The sequence below is a fragment of the Rhinopithecus bieti genome, unplaced genomic scaffold (genome assembly GCF_001698545.2).
Source record: "Rhinopithecus bieti isolate Rb0 unplaced genomic scaffold, ASM169854v2 scaffold_6907, whole genome shotgun sequence".
NCBI lineage: Eukaryota > Metazoa > Chordata > Mammalia > Primates > Cercopithecidae > Rhinopithecus > Rhinopithecus bieti.
The window spans coordinates 1,910,451-1,933,739 of NW_016805647.1; the positions used below are offsets into that span (position 1 = coordinate 1,910,451).

The following is a 23,289-nucleotide window of genomic DNA, read 5'->3' on the forward strand; positions in this document are numbered from 1 at the left end:
AGCGGGCGGCGCCGGGAAAGGACGGCGGGTCGGGGTCCTGCGGCGGCGGGGGAAAGGACCTGGGGTTCCGGGGACCGAGCGGCCGGCGGGCGCAGGCGAGGCGGAGGAGGGCAGCCCCGGCAGGCCCCGGACCCCCGGTGGGCGTGGCGCTGCGGGCTAGGGTGAGACAGCCGGAGCGGGAGGGGCCGGGGCGGCGGCCCAGTGCGGCTCGGAGGGTTTCCGAGCTGACGGGCCAGCGATGCGCAGTGGCCGGCGGATGCGTCTCTTTGGCGATCCCGAGCGCTCGGGGGCTGGTTACACGGGCGGACGCCTGCTGAGCCCCAGACAGGGAGGGCCTCGGGGACGTCCCAAAGGAGATTCTGGGGCCTGGGGAAGGTCACACGACTAGGTCCCCAATTGGACCCTAAAGCCATGGAAGAAGAGGGATTTCTCTGCCGAAATCCTAGCCTGTAAGCCCCACAGGGGTGGGGGAGAATGTAGGAGAGGGGGAAGTTGAGTCTTACCCACCTCCCATTTAGATAATTTGAAGGTGCATTTCTTGGGGTCTCAGATTTTCTTACACTGGACACCCACTCCTAGGTTGCAGCAGGTCTGAGCCTTCATAGCCTCGAAGTCATAAAAAACTGACCTAGCATCCTTTTCAGTTAGAAGGACCACCACTGGCTGGTCTCCCTTCACCGCTCCGGCTCTCCCCAGGCCATACAACTGAGTCACCTTTAAACACTGTCCTTGGTCCTGGCCAATTGCAAACCCTGCCTGCAGACAATAGTGTTTGAAGCCAGATTTTCCTGTCTAAATAACTGCAGGATTGAAGTTAGCCATCTTTGGAGACTGCGTTTGCTCTTCCAGTTCATTAAAATATGTCTTTTTTGGCTTAGGGAAGCAAGAGTAGTTTCAAGGTAGACCCAGCAATGGCAACTTAGAAATGGGGTAAGTTGTCTCAGGGAAGACAGGCTTCACTGTAAATATTGTACAGGTGTGTGCATTTACTCAGATGAGCCTGTAGGAAAGTTCTGTATACTGGAATTTCAAAAATAAATTTTCAAGCAATCTTAAGTAAACCTTTTGATGTTGCAAAATATCTCCTCCCCCCTCCTATGAATGTAATTTCTTAAAGTAACGGTAGTGCCCTATGGATTAGTAACTTTCAAAACTATCTTATGGCAAAAGGCAAAATTACAAATTTAGTTATAGATTGAATTGGCTTTTGAGATTCATGAATTAAGGTAGCCTCCATTCCACAAAACAGAATGAGAGCTTCCTCTGGGCAATGGGGGAAGAATGGGTTTTAAAAGAGGGGAACAAGGAAACAGAACAATGGAAGAAGAGCTGATTGCTTAACATCAGGCTACTTTGGGTTACTTTTTTGGTAAGGGTTAAAGCAGAGGGGACTTCCTTATTCTGACTCAGGTAAGCTGAAATCTCCTGTTTTCAGGAAAAACTGGTCTGTTGTGGGATGTATGTCAAGTTTGATTATGTGGCATTTAGCAGGAGGGACTCGATTTGGTTTGTTCTGGTCTGTTGTGGCCTAGTGCAAAAGCTCAGTCCAAAACAATGGCCCTCCCATAATTTTTGTGTAACACTTCCTAAGCTTGGGCACTAGAGCCTCTGTGTTCTACATTGGCCTTTTCCTTGATATTTCGTGTTATCTATTTTTTGACCCTGGCTTCTACAGTATCACCCATAGAATGTGATGCTTCCTTTAAGGCTTCTATAGTATCACCAATAGGATGTCTATAAGATGATCAGAATCTTGATTTTCTGGGATGGTAATTTACTAAAAGATATGAGTCAGTGAATTCAAAAGTTACTTATAACCCATTTTCAAAGCTATCCACACTAGACTAGAATGTTTAAGTTAACTGCAAATGGCTATCAAGGTCCATAAAAGCCAGGCTTGAGGAGAGCAGAATCTGAGGATGGGATCCAGATGTTGTAATCACTTTCTCTGAACTCCTTCACCAGGAGCTCACTACCACCTCTGTGATCTCCTCTTCTCCAGATGGGACACACAGACCTGGGACAATAGCATATCCAGTTAGGAAATGACTACACATGTAGGTGCAATGTTCTCTTGTGTCACTGGAATTCATCAAGCACAGAGGCAGCTTTTCCAGGTACAGGTCTGCTTTCTAAGATGTATTACTTTATGGAATATTTCTCCATAGGTGATTCCCAAATTCAAATTTAACCTTGATGTTCCCTGAGCTTTAGGATTTAAAAGGATGCTGTCCTGCCATCACCTCAATGTCACTAGGCTAAACTCATTATTTTCCCCTCCACTCCAGGCTCAACTGTCTTAAACAAAAAGGAAAATGAATTATCTCATATAACAAGAAACCTGGAGGTAGGTAGGTTAGGATTCCTTTTTTTTTTTGGAGATGGAGTCTCTGTTGTTCAGACTGGAGTGCAGTGGCGCAATCTTGGCTCACTGCAACCTCCACCTCGCAAATTCAATTGACTCTCTTGCCTCAGCCTCCTGAGTAGCTGGGATTACAGGAATGTGCCATGTGCCATCACACCCTGCTAATTTTTTTATTTTTAGTAGTGGCGGGGGTTCGCCATGTTGGCCAGGCTGGTCTCTAACTCCTGACCTCAAGTGATCTGCCCGCCTCATCATCGGTGACCCAGGCTCTTTCCATATTCACTCTGACAGCCTCGGGCTAGTGCCCCTCATCGCTACCAAATGGCTGCCACAATTCTGGCTGATGTATACATACACACAATGTCCAGCAGAAGCAGAGAGACTGTTTCTTCCTGTGTGTCTCTTTTTCTAATCTTGCAAGGAAAACTTTTCTCAGAAGCCCTCAAGCCAACTTTCCAGTTTCATATGCCCATGTCTAAGCCAGCAAAGAAAAGGAAACTCATGAATGGCTTAATTTCATTATGGTTAATTCCTTGGGGCTGGGAGTTAGACTCCCTTCCTCCAAGCACATGGCCATGTAGCGGTGGATGGAACTGGGGAAAAACTGGGGGTGTTTTAGGAGGATTGAAAGGAGAATAGATGGCTGGGCACAATGGCTCACGCCTCTAATACCAGCACTTTGGGAGGTCGAGGTGGGCGGATCACTTTAGGTCAGGAGTTAGAGACCAGCCTGGCCAACATGGAGAAACCCTGTCTATATTAAAAATGCAAAAAAACTAGCCGAGCATGGTGGCGTGTGTCTGTGATCCCAGCTACTCGGGAGGCTGAGGCACGAGAATCACTTGAACCCAGGAGGCAGAGGTTGCAGTGAGCCGAGATTGCGCCACTGCACTCCAGCCTAGGCAACAGAGCAAGATGCCGTCTCAAAAAAAAAAAAAAAAAAGCCAGGCATGGTGGCTCACGCCTGTAATGCCAGCACTTTGGGAGGCCGAGGTGAGCAGATCATGAGGTCAGGAGATCGAGACTATCCTGGCTAACATGGTGAAAACCCATCTCTGCTAAAAATACAAAAAAAAAAAACATTAGCTGGGCATAGTGGCGAGCATACTCAGGAGGCTGAGGCAGCAGAATGGCGTGAACCCGGGAGGCAGAACTTGCAGTGAGCTGAGATCGCACCACTGCACTCTAGCCTGGGCAACAGAGCAAGAAAAAAAAAAAAAAAAAAAAAAAAGATGTTGGGAGGATAAACAATGGTGCTTCATATAGATGACAATATGGTAAATGTATCAGTCAGGATAAGCTTGGTTGGTTAGGCTGTGGTGACAAGCGATCCCAAGAGGGCTTATAACAATGAAGTCCATATATATATATATATATATATATATGTAAAAGATATATATATATATGTAAAAGATATATATATGTAAAAGATATATATATGTAAAAGATATATATATATATAAAAGATATATATATATCTCAATGAAGTCTTATCTCTGAAATGTACTCGTACATGGTAGGACAGTATGGCTATCCTCTAGGTTATTTTTGTGCCAGGACCCAGGCTGATAGAGCAGTCTTTAGTATTTTTTTTTCAGAGAGAGGATCTTGCTCTGTTGCCCATGCTGAAGTACAATGGTATAATCAGAGCTCACTGCAGCCTCAAACTCCTGGACTCAAGCAATCCTCCCACTTCAGCCTCCTGAGAGGGTAGGACTACAGATGTGCACCAATATACCCAGCTAATATTTTGCTTTTTTTTTGTAGAGATGGGGGTCTCACTGTGTGGCCCAAGCTGATCTTGAACTCCTGGCCTCAAATGATCTGCCTGCCTCAGCCTCCCAAACTGTTAGGATTACAGGCGTGAGCCACTGCACCCAGCCCAGAACAGTCTTTATCTGGAACATGTTGGTCTCTCATGAAAGAAGGGAAGTGATTATGGTGAACTACACACTGGCTCTTAATACTTGTGTCTGGCACTTACACATGGTCAGGTCACATTTTCTTGGCCAGACCAAGTTCACCTGGCCACACCTGATGTCAATGAAGTAAGGGAAATATAATCCTTCCCTGGGAAAGGCAGCAAACATTTGTGAACAATTGTGACCAACTATACAGTCTGCTACAATCGAACACCAGAAATAGCCAAATCCTGCTCTGCTAATCATCCCTCTTCTCCTTGGGGTTCCCAAGGGAACTATATCCAAGAAAAATTGGAGTGGAAACCAAAGGATCATTTTATTCATAGCTGAGCTAGCACCCAACAAGCTCTAAAGCAGAGCTCTGCAAAAAGATAGAGTCGAATTGCATGGCTTAGGTTTAAGGCTGAAGCGATGCTTCCTAATTCCCTCCCCCACCCTCCCCACATTGTAAGTTTTGAGACCAGTATGCTTAGGCATGCCTACAGAAAGAGAGGGGAAGATGATCAGGTCTGCAAAGCAGACCAGTTTTACTCATCCAAGTGTGTGCTAAATGAAGACTGGTCTGGGCCTACTCAGGAGGAAATGAGGGTCAGGCACAGTGGCTCATGCCTGTAATCCCAGCACTTTGGGAGGCTGAGGCGGGTGGATCACCTGAGGTTAGGAGTTCGAGACCAGCCTGGCCAACATGGTGAAACCCCATCTCTACTAAAAATATAAAAAATTAGCCAGGCATGGTGGCGGGCGCCTGTATATTTCTAGCCACTCGGGAGGCTGAGGTAGGAGAATTCCTATTGCTTGAACCCAGGAGGTGGAGGTTGCAGTGAGCCGAGATCACACCATTGCACTTCAGCCTGGGCAACAGAGGGAGACTCTTGTCTCATTGAAAAAAAAAAAAAAGAAGAAGAAGGAAATGGGGAATGATCCTTTAGCACAAAGTGGCCCCAACCACTGGTGTGGACTAATTAATATCCTGGTTTGATATTGTGATATAATAGGGGATATATATTTTGGTCTCTGTCCCCAGCTCCTGACTACGTCTCCTAAAATCCTTGTAATTTCCTAAGTGATAGGAGCTATAGGAGCATCTTTTCCTGAAATATTGGGTTTAGTCCCTGGCTCCTGAAACAGCTGCAGAATGATAAAGTTGTTTTATTCCTAACAGGCCCCCGTCAACCACACCTGAGTTTATGTTAATACGGTGACTTTTGGAAATCTCCCAAAGATGAGGAGCTGGTTACCAGAGGAACAACCATGTGATTACAGAATTGGAACTTTCAACCCCACCCACTCACCCACCCCAGCCTCTAGAGAGAGGAAAGGGGTTGAAGGTAATTTGGTCACCAATGGCCAATGATGTAATCAATCATTCCTACTTAATGAAGCCTCCGTAAAAACCCTAAAGGACAGGCCAGGCGCAGTGGCTCACGCCTGTAATCCTAGCACTTTGGGAGACTGAGGCGGGCGGATTGCCTGAGTTCCGGAGTTTGAGACCAGTCTGGGCAACATGGTGAAACCTTGTTTCTACTAAAATACAAAAAATCAGCTGGGCATGGCGGCATGCATCTGTACATCTGTAGTCCCAGCTACTCAGGAGGCTGAGGCGGGAGAATTGCTTAAACCCAGGAGGCAGAGGTTGCAGTGAGCCGAGATGACGCCACTGCACTCCGGCCTGGGTGACAGAGTGAGACTCCATCTCCAAAAAAACAAAACACTCTAAAGGACAAGTTCCAAGGGCTTCTGGGTTGGTGGCTACATCAAGTTGCTGGGAGGTGGTGCATCTGGAGAAGGCATGGAAGTTCCATGTTCCTCACCCCACGCTTTGCCTATGCATCTCTTCCAAGGCTCTTCCTAAATGGTATCCTTTATGATAAACCAGAAAACGTAAGTGAAATATTTCCCTGACTTCTGTGAGCCATTCTAGCAAATTTTTAAAAAATTCATAGACAGGGTCTAGCTCTGTCACCAAGGCTGGAGTGCAGTGGCACAATCACAGCTCACTGCAGACTCAACCTCCTGGGCTCAAGTGATCCTCCAGTCTTAGCCTCCCAAGTATCTGGAAATATAGGCACATGCCACCATGCCCAGCTCATTTTTTTAAATACTCTTTTTGTATAGACGAGGTCTTGCCATATTGCCCTGGCTGGCCTCAAACTCTGGCTTCAAGCAGTCCTTCTACCTCAGCCTCCCAAGGCACTAGGATTACAGGTGTAAGCCACCACACCTGGCCATTCTAGCAAACTATTGAACCCAAGGAGGGGGGTTGTAGGAAGCCCCAATTTATAACTAGTTAGTCAGAAGCACAGGAGGCCCAGACTTGTGACTGGCATTTGAAGTGAGGGCAGTCTTATGGGACCAAGCTCTTAACTTGTAGCATCTGATGCTAGCACCAGTAGATAGTGTCAGAATTGAATTGAATTGAATTGCAGGACACCCAGTTGGTGTATGAAGAGAATTGGAGAATTGCTAGGCACGGTGACTCATGCCTGTAATCCCAGCACTTTGGGAGGCTGAGGTGGGTGGATCATCTGAAGTCAGGAGTTTGAGACCAGCCTGGCCAACATGGAGAAACCCTGTCTCTACTAAAAATACAAAAGTTAGCTGGCCATAGTGGTGGGCACCTGTAGTCCCAGCTACTTGGGAGGCTAAGGTGGGAGAATCGCTTGAACCCAGGAGGCGGAGGTTGCAGTGAGCCAAGATTGCACCGCTGCATTCCAACCTGGGTGACAGAGTGAGACTCCATCTCAAAAAAAAAAAAAAAAAAAAAAAAAAAAAAAATCGACCAGGCACAGTGGCTCACGCCTGTAATCCCAACACTTTGAGAGGCCAAGGCAGGCGGATCACAAGGTCAAGAGATCAAGACAATCCTGGCCAACATGGTGAAACCCTGTCTCTACTAAAAATACAAAAAATTAACTGGATGTGGTGGCGCACGCCTGTAGTCCCAGCTACTCCGTAGGCTGAGACAGGAGAATCGCTTGAACCCAGGAGGCGGAGGTTGCAGTGAGCCAAAATTGCACGACTGGACTCCAGCCTGGCAACAGAGCAAGACTCCATCTCAAAATAATAATAATAATAATAAACCTTTTCCTTTTGCCCGGGCTTTGACCAATCAGGTTAATATCTCCTTCTTCCTTGTGAACATAGCCATAAGAGAACAGGGGAGAGGAGATAATTCCTGTGTTCCCACATTTTGTTCTCTCTTACTCCATTGGGAAGATGGGTGGAAAATTCTCCTACCAAACAGAATATGTGCATTGTCTAATTACCTCCCCATCTAGAGTAAACCTCTCAAGATCGGGGCCAATGCATCATGCATACTGTTTCTATGTGTGGTAGGCACTCAGTTTCTGTTGATAGCAATTGTGGTTGTACATTTAAGAAACATCATTGCAAGTTCAGTTTACAAAACTGTGGCCAAATACAGATATAGCAGGCTTTCGTAACCTGGGGTTTTGGGGGCTTTATTTCTTATCTTTCTTTCAACCTTCACTATATATTGGCATAGAAGGGTATTGAGATATGGGTCTGGACAGTAGAAGGAGTGTCTTTATAAACATTACATAAATCCCCAAGAAGATGGGTCTGCCAAGTAGATAGAAGATCAAAATTCAAGTTACCTCAATAAATTAGAGAAATGACCATCAATAGCAGGTTAAAATGCACTAGAGTATTTGGATTGTTTCTAACACAAAGGATAAATGCTTGAGGGGATAGATACCCCATTCTCCATGATGTGATTATTTCACATTGCATGCCTGTATCAAAACATGTACCCCACAAATATATACTCCTACTATGTACCCCTGAAAATAAAAAATTTAAAAACTTACATAAAATGCACTAGGATAAATGGACAAATGGTATAATTAAGGAGTGAAAAAAAAAGCATCACATGGCCGGGTGCAGTGGCTCACGCCTGTAATCCCTGCACTTTGAGAGGCCGAGGCTGGTGGATCACCTGAGGTCAGGAGTTCGAGACCAGCCTGGCCAATGTGATGAAAACCCATCTCTACTAAAAATAAAAAAAAAATTAGCTGGGCGTGGTGGTGCGCACCTGTAATCCCAGCTACATGGGAAGCTGAGGCAGGAGAGTCATTTGAACCTGGGAGGTGGAGGTTGCAGTGAGCTGAGATCGTGCCACTACACTCCATCCTGCGCAACAAGAGCAAAACTTCATTTCAGTCAACCAATCCAATCAGTACACACACAATAGAATTCAAGGGAAAAACTGACCACATAGAAATGTGGCCAAGAAGGGCCTGATAAATGTGGCAAACCAGTAATGGAATGCATAGAAAAATTGGGGGCTGTATTAACAGAAGCCTGGGAAGCCAAATTAATCTTCATATCTCTGAGACTTAGCACAGTGTGTGGCACACAGTGGATATTGATATACATTTATTGAAAAAAAAAAGTGTGACCTTGACTTTGGTCACATCATCTTTGCTATTCCCTGCCTCTGAAAGTGTTCACATAACCAATTCCTGTCCACTCTTCAAGACCCAGCTTAAACACAATTTGTTCCCTGTTGTCTTCCCTAAAATCCACCTCAACCCCAGCTAGAAGAAAGGATTCCATTTCTGAATTATTGTAAGCATTTAATAACTGCAAGCAATTATTTTAGTAATGGGCACTCTGATATTGGGTGAATGGTAATTCTTAGATTATGGCAATGCAATCTATCATTTTTAAATTATACAATTAATAAGTAAGAGACTGGGTGTGTGAAATTCTAGAAGTTTAATCTCTGACACTATCTCTGACTTTCCTTGTTCTAGTTTTTTTTTTTTTCAGATGTTATATGTCATCCAGATATCAGCCTCATCCTCTTATTCAAGCTCACACCCCCTGTGTCCTCTCATACAAAGGCCTTAGTGAACCAGGCAGAATTTACTGAAGTAGAGACACAATTTACATCATGTAGCTTGCAACAATTCATTTAGTAATCCCCCTATAAACTATTTTCCAGAGTGCCCTCCCTGGTTCTGCTACTAGAGTGTTTTTTCTACTCTCCTCCACCCTCCAAGCCTCCAGCTTTGCTGCTCTTAACTCCCTCACTCCAAAGCCCCTTCCAAATTCCTCAGCCCTTCATTATTCAGAGGAACACATTTTATCCCAGCTCATACTTCCAAAAAGTGTACCCTGGACAAATTACTGTGTTCAACAAAAGAGAAGGTCTTCCAATTAGAGGACCTATCCTCTTCAGAAAACAGAGGAGGATCATAAATACATTTTCCTTTCTGCAAACATAATTAACACAAAATGACTAAGTGGGGTTAGTCAAGGAAGTCTTATGACAGGCTTGTTGGAGTCAGCTTTTGAAGGTGGCAATGGTCATAGTTTTGTATGGTGGAGTGCAAAGAAGGCATTCAGGTGGTTGCTGGCTGCAATCCTGCTCTGGATGAACTTGGCTCCTAGAACCTGGTAGACGTTTATAGTTTTCAAGGGACTTTTCCTATCTCTTCCAAGACAAGGCTGCATAGTTGCTTATCTTGCTATCTGCCAGCCTTTGCTTCACTCAGCTATAATCAATAAGGATAGACATTTGTTGTCTCAGCCTTTCCTAGCCTCTTAGCCATTTCTGACCAAGTCAGGAATTATATTAGAAACCTCAACACTGTTTTCTTCCCTTCTGTGTTAGGATACAGGCTATGCTGCTATAACACAGACCCCCCAAAAGACAGTGACTCAATAAGAAGTTTATTTCTCACTTAATAGTCCAGTAAGGTGGATGTCTGACTATACAGATAGCTCTGCTCCACTTGTTCGTCTTGGAACCCAGGTTTCTTTCATCTCAGTGTGCCACCTACTCCAGGATGTGGTCATTGTTTGCATGGTTGAACCTGGCTCACTTGGCCAAATCTGTGTCCAGACTTCTGGAAGGAGAAAGACGGGAAAGAGAAAGTGGAGAGCGAGTAACTTCCTTTGAATGACGTAACATCAAAGTTGTACTCTTCCATTCACATCTCATTGGCTAGAACTTGGTCGCATGGTCACATCTACTGCAAGGAAGGCTGGATAATATATTCCCTAACTGGATAGACATATGTTCAGCTAAACTTAGTGGAGGAGAGAACAGCTTCCATTACAAAAAGAAATGATGATAGGGATGATGAGCAGTTTTCACCATACTTCCACATGGCCTGTGGAATGAACTTCTTAGCATGGCATAAGAGACCCTCTTGGACCTTCAGCTTTCCACTCTAGTAATATCCAATTACTTGACATGCCCTGAACTTGCTTTGCTTTCCCCTCCATGACTGTTTATGGTATTTCCCCTCCATGACTGTTTATGGTAAATTTTTCTCATCTTTCTTTGCCTGCTAGAATCAGCCTAAATAACATCATCTCCAACAAGTGCTCCTAAACCTCAGTCTGGCGCAAGTGACCCTTCTTTGTCTTCTCATAGCACACCGTGCATTCATCTCCTCTGGCACTTGTCAAATTCCCCCACTGCCTGCCAAAGTTTGAAATCATCTCCTTTCGGCTCTGTCACCATCTAGATTGTAAGCACCTTGAGAGCAAGTATGCTATGTCTTAGTCATATTTGTACCTTTAGTTCCTAATTTGAGCTGAATTCCTTTTGCCTACCAGTGGGTGAAAGATGTTGCATCATTCCCTGAGCCCTTGCATGCTCACTGGGTTGTAGCTTTCATCTGTAATAGCCAGGCTGTATTAGTGGACATTCTTGTTCCCATTGGTTTGGAAGCACCAGCCTGAGACTGCTGCTGGTCTAGTTCCTATCCTCTTTCTTGTCCTTGTGAATTTCTTCCTTTGAGGAACCTAAAGCTTGTTTTTGTTACCCCTTGGGGCTAGCTGCTAAAGGGCATGACTGCCGTTTACTGCCTTTGATCTTGGAAGCTCTTGCTGCTAGGCTTCACATGCTATGGATTTTCCTGATGCCAAGACCTGGGGGAATTCAGTTCTGGTTTATTGTCTTTGGACACTGACAAATGATCCTTTAGGTAGATCATTTCCTCCGAGTTCTGCTTCTCGTGGGCTCTGGCCATTTTCCACTTGTCACTGCAAAGACTCTATCCTGCCTGACTTGTGAATGTTTTCCATTTTAAGATTGGTAAGTATTATTGGTACCATCTATTTGAAACTAACTGGTCCATGATGAGAATGGATTAACAGCTTTGTGGAATATCACTGGCACAAAATGCAATTTGTACAGACTTTCTTTGGAGATATATATATATATATACACACACACACACACACATACATATGTATATCTACATACATGCTTAAAATATGAATATGTGAGCATGCAAACCAGTGTATTAAGAAGGTTATTCATATGGTAGATGTTCTTTATTTTATAAAAGGGCTTACTAGGAAGATCTTATGGATTATTTTCTATCTTTTTTGGTATAACTTTAGTAATTGCAAGGCAGAATTCCCAGGTCAGATGGATGATTTGGGCAGCCACATAATCTGCCCTTCTGTATGTCAAAGTTATGGATAAGAACAAGGAGATTTACCTTAAAAAGTTAGTAATTTAGTCAGATTGTCAAAAGAACTCGGTAATATCCAGGGAAGTAAGAGGCAGGGAACTCTAGTGTTCTTGATGAGCTGAAGATGAGTTGTTAATTTGTCATGAACTGAACATTCTCAATTCCAAAAGGTCATGGAAGAGTCACAGATAGGTCCCACCTGGGCAGCTGAAGTGCCCAGAACCCTTCCAAGTTTCCCTGCCTGTATTAGTTAGAAGTTACTCATTTACAAATGACAGAAATCCAATTTAAACTAGCATAAGCAGCAGGGGAGGGTACTGATCACAGTCCGTGGAAGGCTAGGAATGGACTTCAGTCACAAGTAGATCTAGAGACTAAAATGCATTTTCCAAATTGGTCTTTCTCATTTTTTTCAATCCCAACCTTCTTATTCTTCATTGATCCCATTCTCTTCTATGGGAATTACCTTCCTCCACAAGGCAGAGAAGATAGCCCTCATTTACATTCTAAATGTCCTTTATCTGGAAGGCTGGGTAACTTTTCTTCTATCTCCAAATGAAGAAATTCCCGGGAAGAGCTTCGATTGGCCTGACTCAAGTCACATTCTACCCCTGGATTAGTCATTGTGGCCAAGAGTACAGGGTATGATCGGCTGGGCCCTGTGTCTGGGAAGTGGGGTGGTATAACTAGCAACCTCGTCAGACTCAGAATTCATGTGGGTCACACTCTCCTTTCTAATGCTGAGACTCTCCAGTAACTATCTCACATGTTCCCACCAAACAGCCCAGGCTTCATTTCATACTTCTGCTTGTTCCTGCTCTTGATATGTTGCACTGACCACTGCTTGCTTTTAGTGTGGACACCTGCTTTGTGGTTCCCTTAGTCTGCCACTAAAACCACTTAGCTGGACCACTGTTGGCCACTTTGCTGCTCAGGCCACTGTTTGTGCTGACTTTTTTTCCCAGACCTCCTCTCAGTGGTCAATTTGGAGAAGTGCCCATGGGCATCTCAGATACTCAGGCAGGGACTAGTGCATGCAGTTGTGTAATTAGGAACAGTTATATAGGTCGTTAAGTGCATAAGGGCATCCCATGAGAACAAACATGGAGACCGAAGTCTGGCATGAAATCCAGCTTACTAAGCTATACACCCACCTTTATGAAGACATACTTTTTAAATTTGCATAAGGGTACCAAGCCGCCATGCATCAGGGAGAACATATTACTTGAGTTGATTCTAGCAAGCAAAGAAACGTGAGAAGGATTTACCATAAATAGTCATGGAGATAAGACACAGAAAAGCATATTCAGGGAATTTCAAGTAATTGGATACTACTAGAGTGGAAAGTTGAAGGTCCCATAGGGCCTCTTATGCCATGCTAAAAAGTTTATTCCATAGGTCGTAAGGAGGTGATTTTTATGTTATTTTATTTTATTTATTTTTCTGAAAGTCTTAACTCTGTCACCCAGGCTGGAATGCAGTGGCGTGATCTCAGCTCACTGCAACCTCCACCTCCCGGGTTCGAGCAATTCTTCTGCCTCTGCCTCCTAAGTAGCTGGGGCTACAGGCATGTGCCACCACGCCTGGCTAATTTTTTTTGTATTTTTAGTAGAGACGGTGTTTCACCATGTTGGCCAGGCCTGTCTTGAACTCCTGACCTCAAGTGATCCACCTGCCTCGGCTTCCCAAAGTGCTGGGATTGTAGACTTGAGCCACTGCGCCTGGCCAGGAGGTGACTTAAAAATTCAGACAAGGCTGGGCACGGTGGCTCACGCCTCTAATCCCAGCACTTTGGGAGGCCGAGGCAGGCGGATCACGAGGTCAAGAGATGGAGACCATCCTGGCTAACACGGTGAAACCCCGTCTCTACTAAAATTAAAAAAAAAAAAAAAAAAAGCCGGGCATGGTGGCAGCTGCCTGAAGTCCCAGCCACTCGGGAGGCTGAGCCAATAGAATGGCGTGAATCTGGGAGGCGGAGCTTGCAGTGAGCGGAGATCACGCCCCTGCACTCCAGCCTGGGCGACAGAGCGAGACTCCGTCTCAAAAAAAAAAAAAAAAAAAAAAATCAGACAAAGCTTCCCTGCAGGCCAGCAGCAACATAACTCTGGCTGTTTCCTCTGAAAGTTAGGAACAACTACATCTCTTCTGTTTGCCATTGTATCAGAAGAATGCCACTACCATAAACATAACATTGTGAGAGCAGCTAGGGACACAAGCCCACCTCACCTGTCTTTGTTAGGGCTGCTAGAATAATATACCATAAATTCGGTGGCCTACAAGTGGCAAAAATGTATTGCTCATGGTTGTGGAGACTGGGAAGTTCAAGATCAAGGCGTTGGCATATTAGATGTCTGATGAGGGCCTATTTTCTGGTTCATAGATGGTACCTTCTTGCTGTGTCCTCACATGGCAGAAGCGGCAAGGCAGCTGTCTGGGGTCTCTTTTATAAGGGCACTAATCCCAATCATGAGGACTCTGCCTTCATGACCTGATCACCTCTCAAGGCCCCACTCCCTAATTCCATCACATTGGTGTTAGGTGTTAGCGTATGAATTTTGGGGGGACAGAAACATTGAGACCAAAGCACCACCCCATCTTCAAACTACATCTTCATATGTGATAATTTCAGCAATGTGAATAAAACATTTTGAATAATTGACCTTCACACTGATTTGCCAACTAAGTCAGTCCTGGACCTACAAACTAAACTCCTGGTGAGAAGCAAAAGTCAGATGAGCCACACCCTTCACTTGGAAAAATTAATAGTAATTGGCCCTGTCCTTTCTTGCCTGGGAAGGTGACAACATACCATCAGTATCTTGGATTTATTTTGTCGTATCTTGCTGAAGCCTTCATATTTTTTTAATCTTGAAGCCAACTGAAGGCTCCTAGGTATAGTTTTTATTTGACTACATCAGATAATTTAGTTATATTCAGTAGAAGAGAGTGTACTGTATACAGCATAGATTAGGTAGACTATATAGGAGGCAGCATGTGTAGTAGGAAAGAAACTATCGAACTAGGAGACCCAAGTTCTTGTCCTGCCAGCACTGCTCACTGGCTAGCATGTGACAATAGAAAAGCCACTAAAACTGGCCAGTCATGGTGGCTCATGCCTGTAATCCCAGCACTTTGGGAGGCCGAGGTGGGCAGATCACCTGAGGCCGGGAGTTCGAGACCAGCCTGGCCAACATAGCAAAACCCTGTCTCTACTACAAATACAAAAATTAGCCAGGCATGGTGGCAGGCGCCTTTAATCCCAGCTACTCGGGAGGCTGAGGCAGGAGAATTGCTTGAGCCCGGGAGGTGGAGGCTGCAGTGAGCTGAGATCGTGCCATTGCACTCCAGCCTGGGCAACAAGAGCGAAACTCCATCTCAAAAACAAAACAAAACAAAAATAGAAAAGTCACTAAAACCTCACTAGCCATCTGCAAAATGAAGGACTTTAGATAACCTCTTAAGACCAGCTCGAAAATGCCGTCATTCCATAGTCTCATTGGAAGTGTCACTAGGCTGTTCAAGAAATTCATAGACACCAGGGGCCAAGGACAAATCAGCTGCGCTGAGCCAAATACCAAGAGGGAACAAGCGCAAGCTGGTGATAACCAGAGGTGCAGACACAAAGTGTGCACTTGTCTTCCAGGAAGGTGTTTGGTGGCTGGGCACAGGGGCAGTGAGAGATAGTGTTGGAAAATAATTTAGTCATGGGTTCACTAAATGTTCCTTTCAACCTAGGTTTAAGATACATCTAAACATTCCCCATCAGTTGCTTTTCTTGGGGGCAGGTGGTGTCATCATATCTCTAGGGAAGTATATTCCAAAGACCTACGTGCATAGTAAAGCTCTTTGTGGTACCTTTAGAGGCTGTGCACAACTTCACAGACAACTGGTAACAATAGGATAAAGAATTATATTGTTAATTCTGGCTACTTAGGAGGCTGAGGTCAAAGGATTGCTTGAGGACAGGCATTCAAGACAAGGCTGGGCAACATAGAGAGGCCTCCATCTCTCCTAAAAGAAAAAAAAAATGTTGTAGCCATTCTGGATAGTTCCAAATGTGGCCAAAGGTTACTGGCTATCTTCTGGCCTTGCTTAATCTGTGATGTTATTTATGTTCATAAGATATAATCTGTACTCTGTTGATGGCACAGCTGGGATTCCAGATACCCCCTTAGTGATCTACAAGAATAGGAGACTGACCCCTGGCCTATAGGAGATGAGACTCAGACTAGGTCTGTATAATATACATCACATCTCCAGAGACTGCTGACAAGCCATATGAGACACAGGGGAAGTCTCTCAGAATACCACCATTTCCAAGAGATAGTACCTGTCTATGTACCAAGTCCTATGTCCCAGTAAAAGAGCCTGGAGCCAGGCATGGTGGCTGATGCCTGTAATCCCAGCACTTTGGGAGGCCAGCACAGAAGGATCGCTTGAACCCAGGAGCTTGAGACCAGCCTGGGTAACAAAGTGAGACCCTGTCTGTACCAAAAAATATAATTTAAAAAATCAGCCAGGCTTTTTGGTTCATGTCTGTAGTCCCAGCTACTTGGGAGGCTGAGGTGGGAGAGTCACTTGAGACTGGGAGGTTCAGGCTACAGTGAGCTGTGATCGTGCCAGTGCACTACAGCCTGGCTGACAGAGCAAGTTCTTGTCAAAAAAATACAAAAAATTAAAAATGCCTGAGAGCCAAGTCCTACAAGTCCTATTGCAAGCACTTACTTTCAGTCGACGTCCATATAACATGGCTTTAACTTCCCTGGGGAAAATTGCCCGAAGCTTAAGTCTCGTGGGGGTGATCAATAACACTTCTCTTTTTCCTTCCAAGTTCTGAACCACTCGATAAGACAAGAGCTGTCACATGGGAGGCCAAAATAACATATTTATTTCCATTATAGTAGAGAATGTGACTTACATGTGAGATTCAAACTGTTTTCTTAATCCTGAACCTCAGAGTTAGATGGTGCTATAGTTTGGATGTGTGTCCGGCCCAAATCTCATGTTAAAATGTAGTCCCCAGTGTTGGAGGTGGGGCCTGGTGGGGACTGATTGGATCATGGAGGCAGATTTCTCATGAATGGTGTAGTACCTTCCTCTTGGTACTGTCCTTGTGACAGTGAGTGAGATCTGGTCATTTAAAAGTGTGTGGCACCTCCCCACTCCCCCTTGTTCCTGCTTTTGCCATGTGATGTACCTGCCCCCCCTTCACCTTCCACCATGATTGGAAGCTTCCTGAGGCCTCCTCAGAAGCAAGTACTGCTATGCTTCCTGTACAGCCTGCTGAACTGTGAGCCAATTAAACTTCTTTTCTTTATAAATTAATCAGTCTCAGGAATTTCTGTATAGCAATGCAAAAACAGACCAATACAGATCCTCTGTAGGGCTCCTCCATGAGGGAAGGACACTTATACAACGCACAACATGGAGCATCAGAGCAGAGAGCCTGCTAAGTGTGGGCAGACGTACTCCCAAAGGGAAGGAGATGGGAAGTGGTTCTGCTGTACATGCCCAGTTTCTCCTTCCAAACCTACCAGTCAAATAAATTGCTCCACATTCCCAGTATTATGCTAATAATACAGCTTTGCTAAATGGAAGGGAGCATTGCCCCATCCAGGCACCCTTCCCTCCATTAACAAAATCCTAGATCTTTTCTAGGCTCACAGGGAGGCCTAAAGTTTCAGTAATGAAACAGTGCATTTCCCCTCTTTCTAATCCATTTCTTGGGACAAAACAAATTAAGAACTCTTAATACTAGGCAGAAGCCTGCCCAGTAGAGGTGCCATGGACAGAGAGGGATATAGTGTGTTCATCCTACCATCTTCCAACTGAGTCCCAGGGTACCTTTCTCCTTTGGAATATCCATGGTTGGCAGAAAGTGTAATGATGATAACTCCTGTTGGATAATTATTTAGCTGCTGCCAGATTCGTATTCTAGGGGTTTTGTTCTAAGGAAACCAAGAGTAGAGTGGGATTTTAGGACACCATTCAAGAATATGGAATTCAACAGGCCAACTGATACAAAATGAGGGATTTGTTTAGTTTACTGTTGGTCCATTATCCATTGGCTGCTGCATCAGAAACCAGGATTCCTTTTTTTTTTCTTTTGAGAGAGGATCTCACTCTGTCACCCAGGCTAGAGTGCAGTGGCTCAATCAGGGCTCACTGCAGCCTTCATCTCCCAGGTTGGGCTCAAGTGATCCCCTCACCTCAACTTCCCAAGTAGCTGGTACTACAGGTATACACCACCATGGCCAGCTAATTTTTTAAAATTTTATTTTTGGTAGAGACAGGGTCTCACTATGTTGCACCCGTTGGTCTTGAATTCCTGGGCTCAAGTGATCCTCCTGCCTCACCTCCCAAAGTGTTGGGATTACAAGTGTGAGCCACAGCACCTGGCCTTATTCTTTTTTTTTTTTTTTAAATAAGCTTTGTATTATGGAATAGTTTTAGACTTACAGAAAATTTAGATTTTGCAAAGATAATAAAGAGAGTTTCCATATGCCTCATATGCAGTTTCCCCTACTAACATCTTACATTAGTAAGGTACATTTGTTATAATTTATGAACTAATATTGATACACTACTATTAACTAAAGACTACATCTTACTGAGATTTCCTTGATTTTTGCCAAAAGTCTTTTTCTTGTTCTGGATCCCGTCTAGGATACACAGACTTCTCATATTTCCTTAAGCTCCTCTTGGCTGTGACACTTTCTCAGACTTACCTTGTTTTTTGTAACCTTGATAGTTTTAAAGAAAATCGTTAGGTATTTTGTAGACTATCTCTCAGTTGGATTTGTCTGATGTTTTCTTCATGATTATACTGGGGTTATGGGCTTTTGGAAGAAAGACCACAGAGGTAAAGAGCCATTTTCACCACTTCATATCAAGGGTACCTGCTATCAATGTGACTTATCACTACTGATATTGACCTTGATTACCTGACTGAGAGAAAGTCAGGTTTCTTCACTGTAAAGTTACTCTTTTTCTTCCTTTCCATGCTGTACTCTTTGGAAGAAAGTCGCTATGCACAGCCCACACTAAGGAGTGGGGTGGTGTGCTTCCTTCCTTCAGGGCAGAGTATCTACATAAATTATTTTGAATTCGTTTGCATGGAAGATTCATCTCTTCTCCTCATTTACTTATTGTTCAATCACTTATTTATTTCATTCAGTGATTTCTGCTTTCATCCAATTGGCTGTTCCTATCTGCAAGAGAAATGGGAAATGCAGTTCTTCATGTGGGCGCATTGTTCAGAATTTGGAAGGAGTTACCCTGGATTTCATGGATATTTATTTTGTTCATTGGGTTATAATCCAATACTAATTTGTTTATTTTGTTGCTCAAATTGTCCCAGCTTTGGCCGTTGACAGTTCTTTCAGTTGCTCCCTGTTTCTCTTTAACAGATTCCCATCATTGTGTTTGTGGTTTTTGGTTTTGTTTAGTTTTGTTTATGTTGCTTTTTAGCATTTCCTTATTTCTGGCACTAGAAGATGGTTCAGATTCATCTTGTATATTTTCTGTTCTAATTTTAGAATCAGCCATTTCTTCAAGGCCCAGGGTTTGTTCCTTAATTTACATATTTCCATTTAAAACAAACTCCTTAGAAAGTGGTGATATCAGCCAGGGTGCGGTAGCGCATGCCTGTAATCACAGCACTTGGGGAGGCTGAGGCGGATGAATCACTTGAGGCCAGGAGTTCGAGACCACCTGGCCAACATGGCAAAATCCCATCTCAACTGAAAATACAAAAATTAGCTGGGCGTAGTGGCAGGCGCCTATAGTCACAACTACTCAGGAGGCTGAGGCATGACAATCATTTGAAGCTGAGAGACAGAGGTTGCAGTGAGCCGAGATTACACCATTGCACTCCAACCTGGGTGATGGAGTGAGACTGTGTCCAAAAAAAAAAAAAAAAAACAGAAAGAAAGTGGTAAGGGAAGTTGAGAGGAGAGGAGAATGGGCAGGATATACCACTCCCCTCACTTCCTGTTGATTCAATTGTTTTACCTTGCTTAAAGAAATAAAAGTTTGAAACCCATATTTATTTCCTATTGTTGCTATAACAAATTACCACAACCTCTGTGGCTTGAAACAACAGACATGCATTATCTTATAGTTTTGGGGATCAGAAGTGTAGACATGGGTCTTATGGGGCTAAAGTCAAGCAAGGCAGGGCTGTGTTCCTTCTGGAGGCTCTAGGGGAGAATCTGTTCCTTGCCTTTTTCAATTTCTAGGGGCTGTTTCTCTGCATTCCTTGGCTCATGGCCTCCTTCAATAATGACATCACTCTGACCCCTGTCTTTGTAGTCAAATCTCCTCTCTCTTCAGCTTCCTTCTTTCATCTTTTAATGACTCTTGTTATTACATTGGGCCCTGTATTACTTCATTCTCACACTCCTATAAAGAAATACCTGAGATTGTGTAATTTATAAAGAAAACAGGTTTAGTTGGCTCACAGTTCTACAGGTTGTACAGGAAGCATGGCTGGGGAGGCCTCAGGAAACTTACAATCATGGCAGAAGGCAAAGAGGAAGGAGACATGTCATACATGACTGGAGCAGGAGGAAGAGAGTGAAGGAGGAGGTGCTACACACTTTTAAACAAACAGATGTTGTGAGAACTCACTGTTATAAGAATAGCAAAGAGGAAATCCGCCATCATGATCCAACCACCTCCCACCAGGCCCCTCTTTCAACATTGGGGATTATAATTTGACATGAGATTTGGGTGGGGACACAAATACAAACCATGTCAGGCCCACTCAGATTATTCAGAACAATATTTCTATTTTAAAACCTTTATGTTAATCACATCTGCAAAGCCCCTTTTACTACATAAGGTTACACAGTCACAGGTACTGGGGATTAGAACATGGATGTCTTTGTGGGGGTGGGGGTGTCATTATTCTACCTACTATAAAACCTTAAAACCAAAAAGTGGCATCTGCTGATGAATCACAGTTTTACCTTCCTTTACACTACAAAGGACACTCAAACTCTGAATGTTTTCAACAGCCTCAGACAATCATTTCTTTTTCCAAAAGGAGATGATAATAACAGTATTATTTAATAAACCCTACTAAAACCTTATGTTGCTTTTGGTATTTTGCCAAAACATATCACAATTTTCCTCACTTATTCTACTGATATTTTCTTCAGTAGCAATTTAGAACATGTAGGTTAAATAGTACATATGGTTGATTTCCTATTCTCATTAAGTGGTCTCTTAAACTTTAAGGGCTAAAATATTTATACAGACTTCTAGGTTAATGATGGCACACAAAGCCTATCTATTCCTTGTCTTCTATGTCTTTTCCATCCTGATAGTCTAAGGCCTCAACGGGCAATCATATAGATTAGAGAATGCAAGCTATGTGTCCCATAAGGTAGATCTAATGCATTAGACTTACAGTTAAATAATTGTGGATTTTTTTCCAAATGAAAAAAGTTATATTAATGAATATGTTATAAATTTCAAAAACATTCCCTATTAATTTTCCTCAACATTGGTACCTCTTTCTGCTTGTATGTCAGTGTATGCTAGCTGACAACAAAAGAAATCAACAAGAAGCCAATTAATAGAAAAAGTCAGAGATAGGAAATAAATTATGTCTAGTTTGATAACTTAATGTTTCTATAATTTTATGTTGCATACATCTAATAGAGAACTATTTTGCTAGCTGAAATGCTTTCTCACATAAAGAACTCTAGATGTAAAAAATAATTACCTTTCCCTAAATATAATGGTGCCAACTACCATTTTTTTCATTTGATTGCAGATACTTTACAAAAAATACTTTGCTCTTGTAAAAGAGAAGTTTACTCCTGGAAAAGTAACAATATGGGCTTTGAGCTAGATAAACCTGAGTATGAACATCTTACTAGTTGAATGACTTTGTCAGTTTTTTTAAAATTCCCCTCCCTCCCTCCCTTTCTTCCTCCCTCCCTTCCTTCTTTCCTCCCTCCCTCTCTCTCTCTCCCTCTCTGTCTCTCTCTCTCTCTCTTTTTTCTTTTTTTCCCTTTCTTTCTTTCGACAGGATCTCACTCTGTCACCTAGGCTGGAGTGCAGTGACACAATCATAGCTCACTGCAGTCTCAACCTCTTGGGCTCAAGTGATCCTCCTCAACTTCCCAAGTAGCTTGGACTACAGGCATGCACCACCACACCCTGCTCATTTTTAATTTTTTTTGTAGAGATGGGGTCTTACTATGTTGCTCAGGCTAGTCTCCAACTCCTGGCCTCAAGCGATCCTCCCACCTCAGCCTTCCAAAGTGCTGGGATTACAAGTGCCTAACCTAGTTGTATGACTGAATATATCACTTAACTGAATAATTTGTAAGAAATTACATGTGGTTGTTTGTAGAAGACACTAATTAAAGCAACTTAAATACAAAAGAGGCATATTTCTTCCTCAGAATAAAGAGCAGAGTTAGGCAGTTTGGGGTTGCTGTGGGCTCCTTGGTCATTAAGCATCCAGGTTCTCCCCTTTCCATGTGCTCTGCCATCTTTGGCACATACCTTCATGTTCTAGGCTACTCTTGGTCCAATATGGCTTTTGAAGCTCTAGCCACCTCATCTACCTTCCAAGCAACAGAAAGGATGAAGGGAAGAAAGGCAATAATGACAGCTTTCCAGGAAGCCTACCCAGTGACTTCTGCTTACATCTAGTTGGCCACTTTTATCTGCAAGGGAAAGGGAAATGTAGGTTTTCATCTGTGCACATTGCTCAGGATTCAGAAGGAGAGGATCATGTTGGATTCTGTGGCAGAGATGCCTAAATGATCCTCAATATCCATGATTTCCTTTTTCTTTTAGTAATAGAACCTTTGCCACACCTATCTGCCACTAATCTTAACCTTGACATTGACACATGACCATTGAGATAGAGGCTATGTTATTCAACCTCCCTTGAAGTTAGCTGTGGCCATGTAACCATTCCTTCTGAAAAATAGGGTGTGAGCTGAAGCTTTTGTGTGCAATTTTTAAAAAATAAAACTGCCAGTCTTTCATCCTCTTTCCTTTCTCCCCACAGGCTAGGGCATGGATGTGTGGTGATGAGTTAGCTTTTTCTGTATGAAGACCATACTTTAGATGATGGCGGAGTAACCAGACAGAAGGTGCTGTGTCCCTGGATAACTGCGCAACCTGCCAATCTAGATTTCTGCCTGCCCCTGCTATATTTTGTGAGAGAAAAATAAACCTCCACCTTGTTTAAGTCACTATATTTTGGTATCCGTTTGTTATAGCCCAGCCTATATAATATATGAATACAGCCACTTTCTGTGCCTCGGTTAATTTTTCTGTAAAATGGCAATGGAATTATGTACTCCAATGGGTTGTTGCAAGAGTTAGATAGAAATAAGAGGCCGGGTGTGGTGGTGCATGCCTGTAATCCCAGCATTTTGGGAGGCTGAGGTGGGTGGATCACCTGAGGTAAGGAGTTTGAAACCAGCCTGACTAACACGGTGAAACCCTGTCTCTGCTAAACACAAAAAATTAGCTGGGCGTCGGGGCGCATACCTGTAAGCTACTTGGG

At 43.6% G+C, this 23,289-nt stretch overlaps 1 long non-coding RNA gene across 2 annotated transcripts; it reads left to right on the forward strand.

The window, feature by feature from the left end:
• The first annotated feature begins 18 nt into the window (after positions 1–18).
• LOC108530334 (uncharacterized) lies at positions 19–22,951 on the forward strand. 2 transcript variants are annotated; one of them, XR_001885805.1, is made up of 3 exons: positions 19–161; positions 5,450–5,615; positions 22,786–22,951. It is a non-coding gene; the product is annotated as an uncharacterized LOC108530334 (long non-coding RNA). The 2 variants fall into 2 exon arrangements; XR_001885806.1 differs by lacking the exon at positions 19–161 and adding an exon at positions 2,010–2,117.
• The last annotated feature ends 338 nt before the right edge of the window (positions 22,952–23,289 follow it).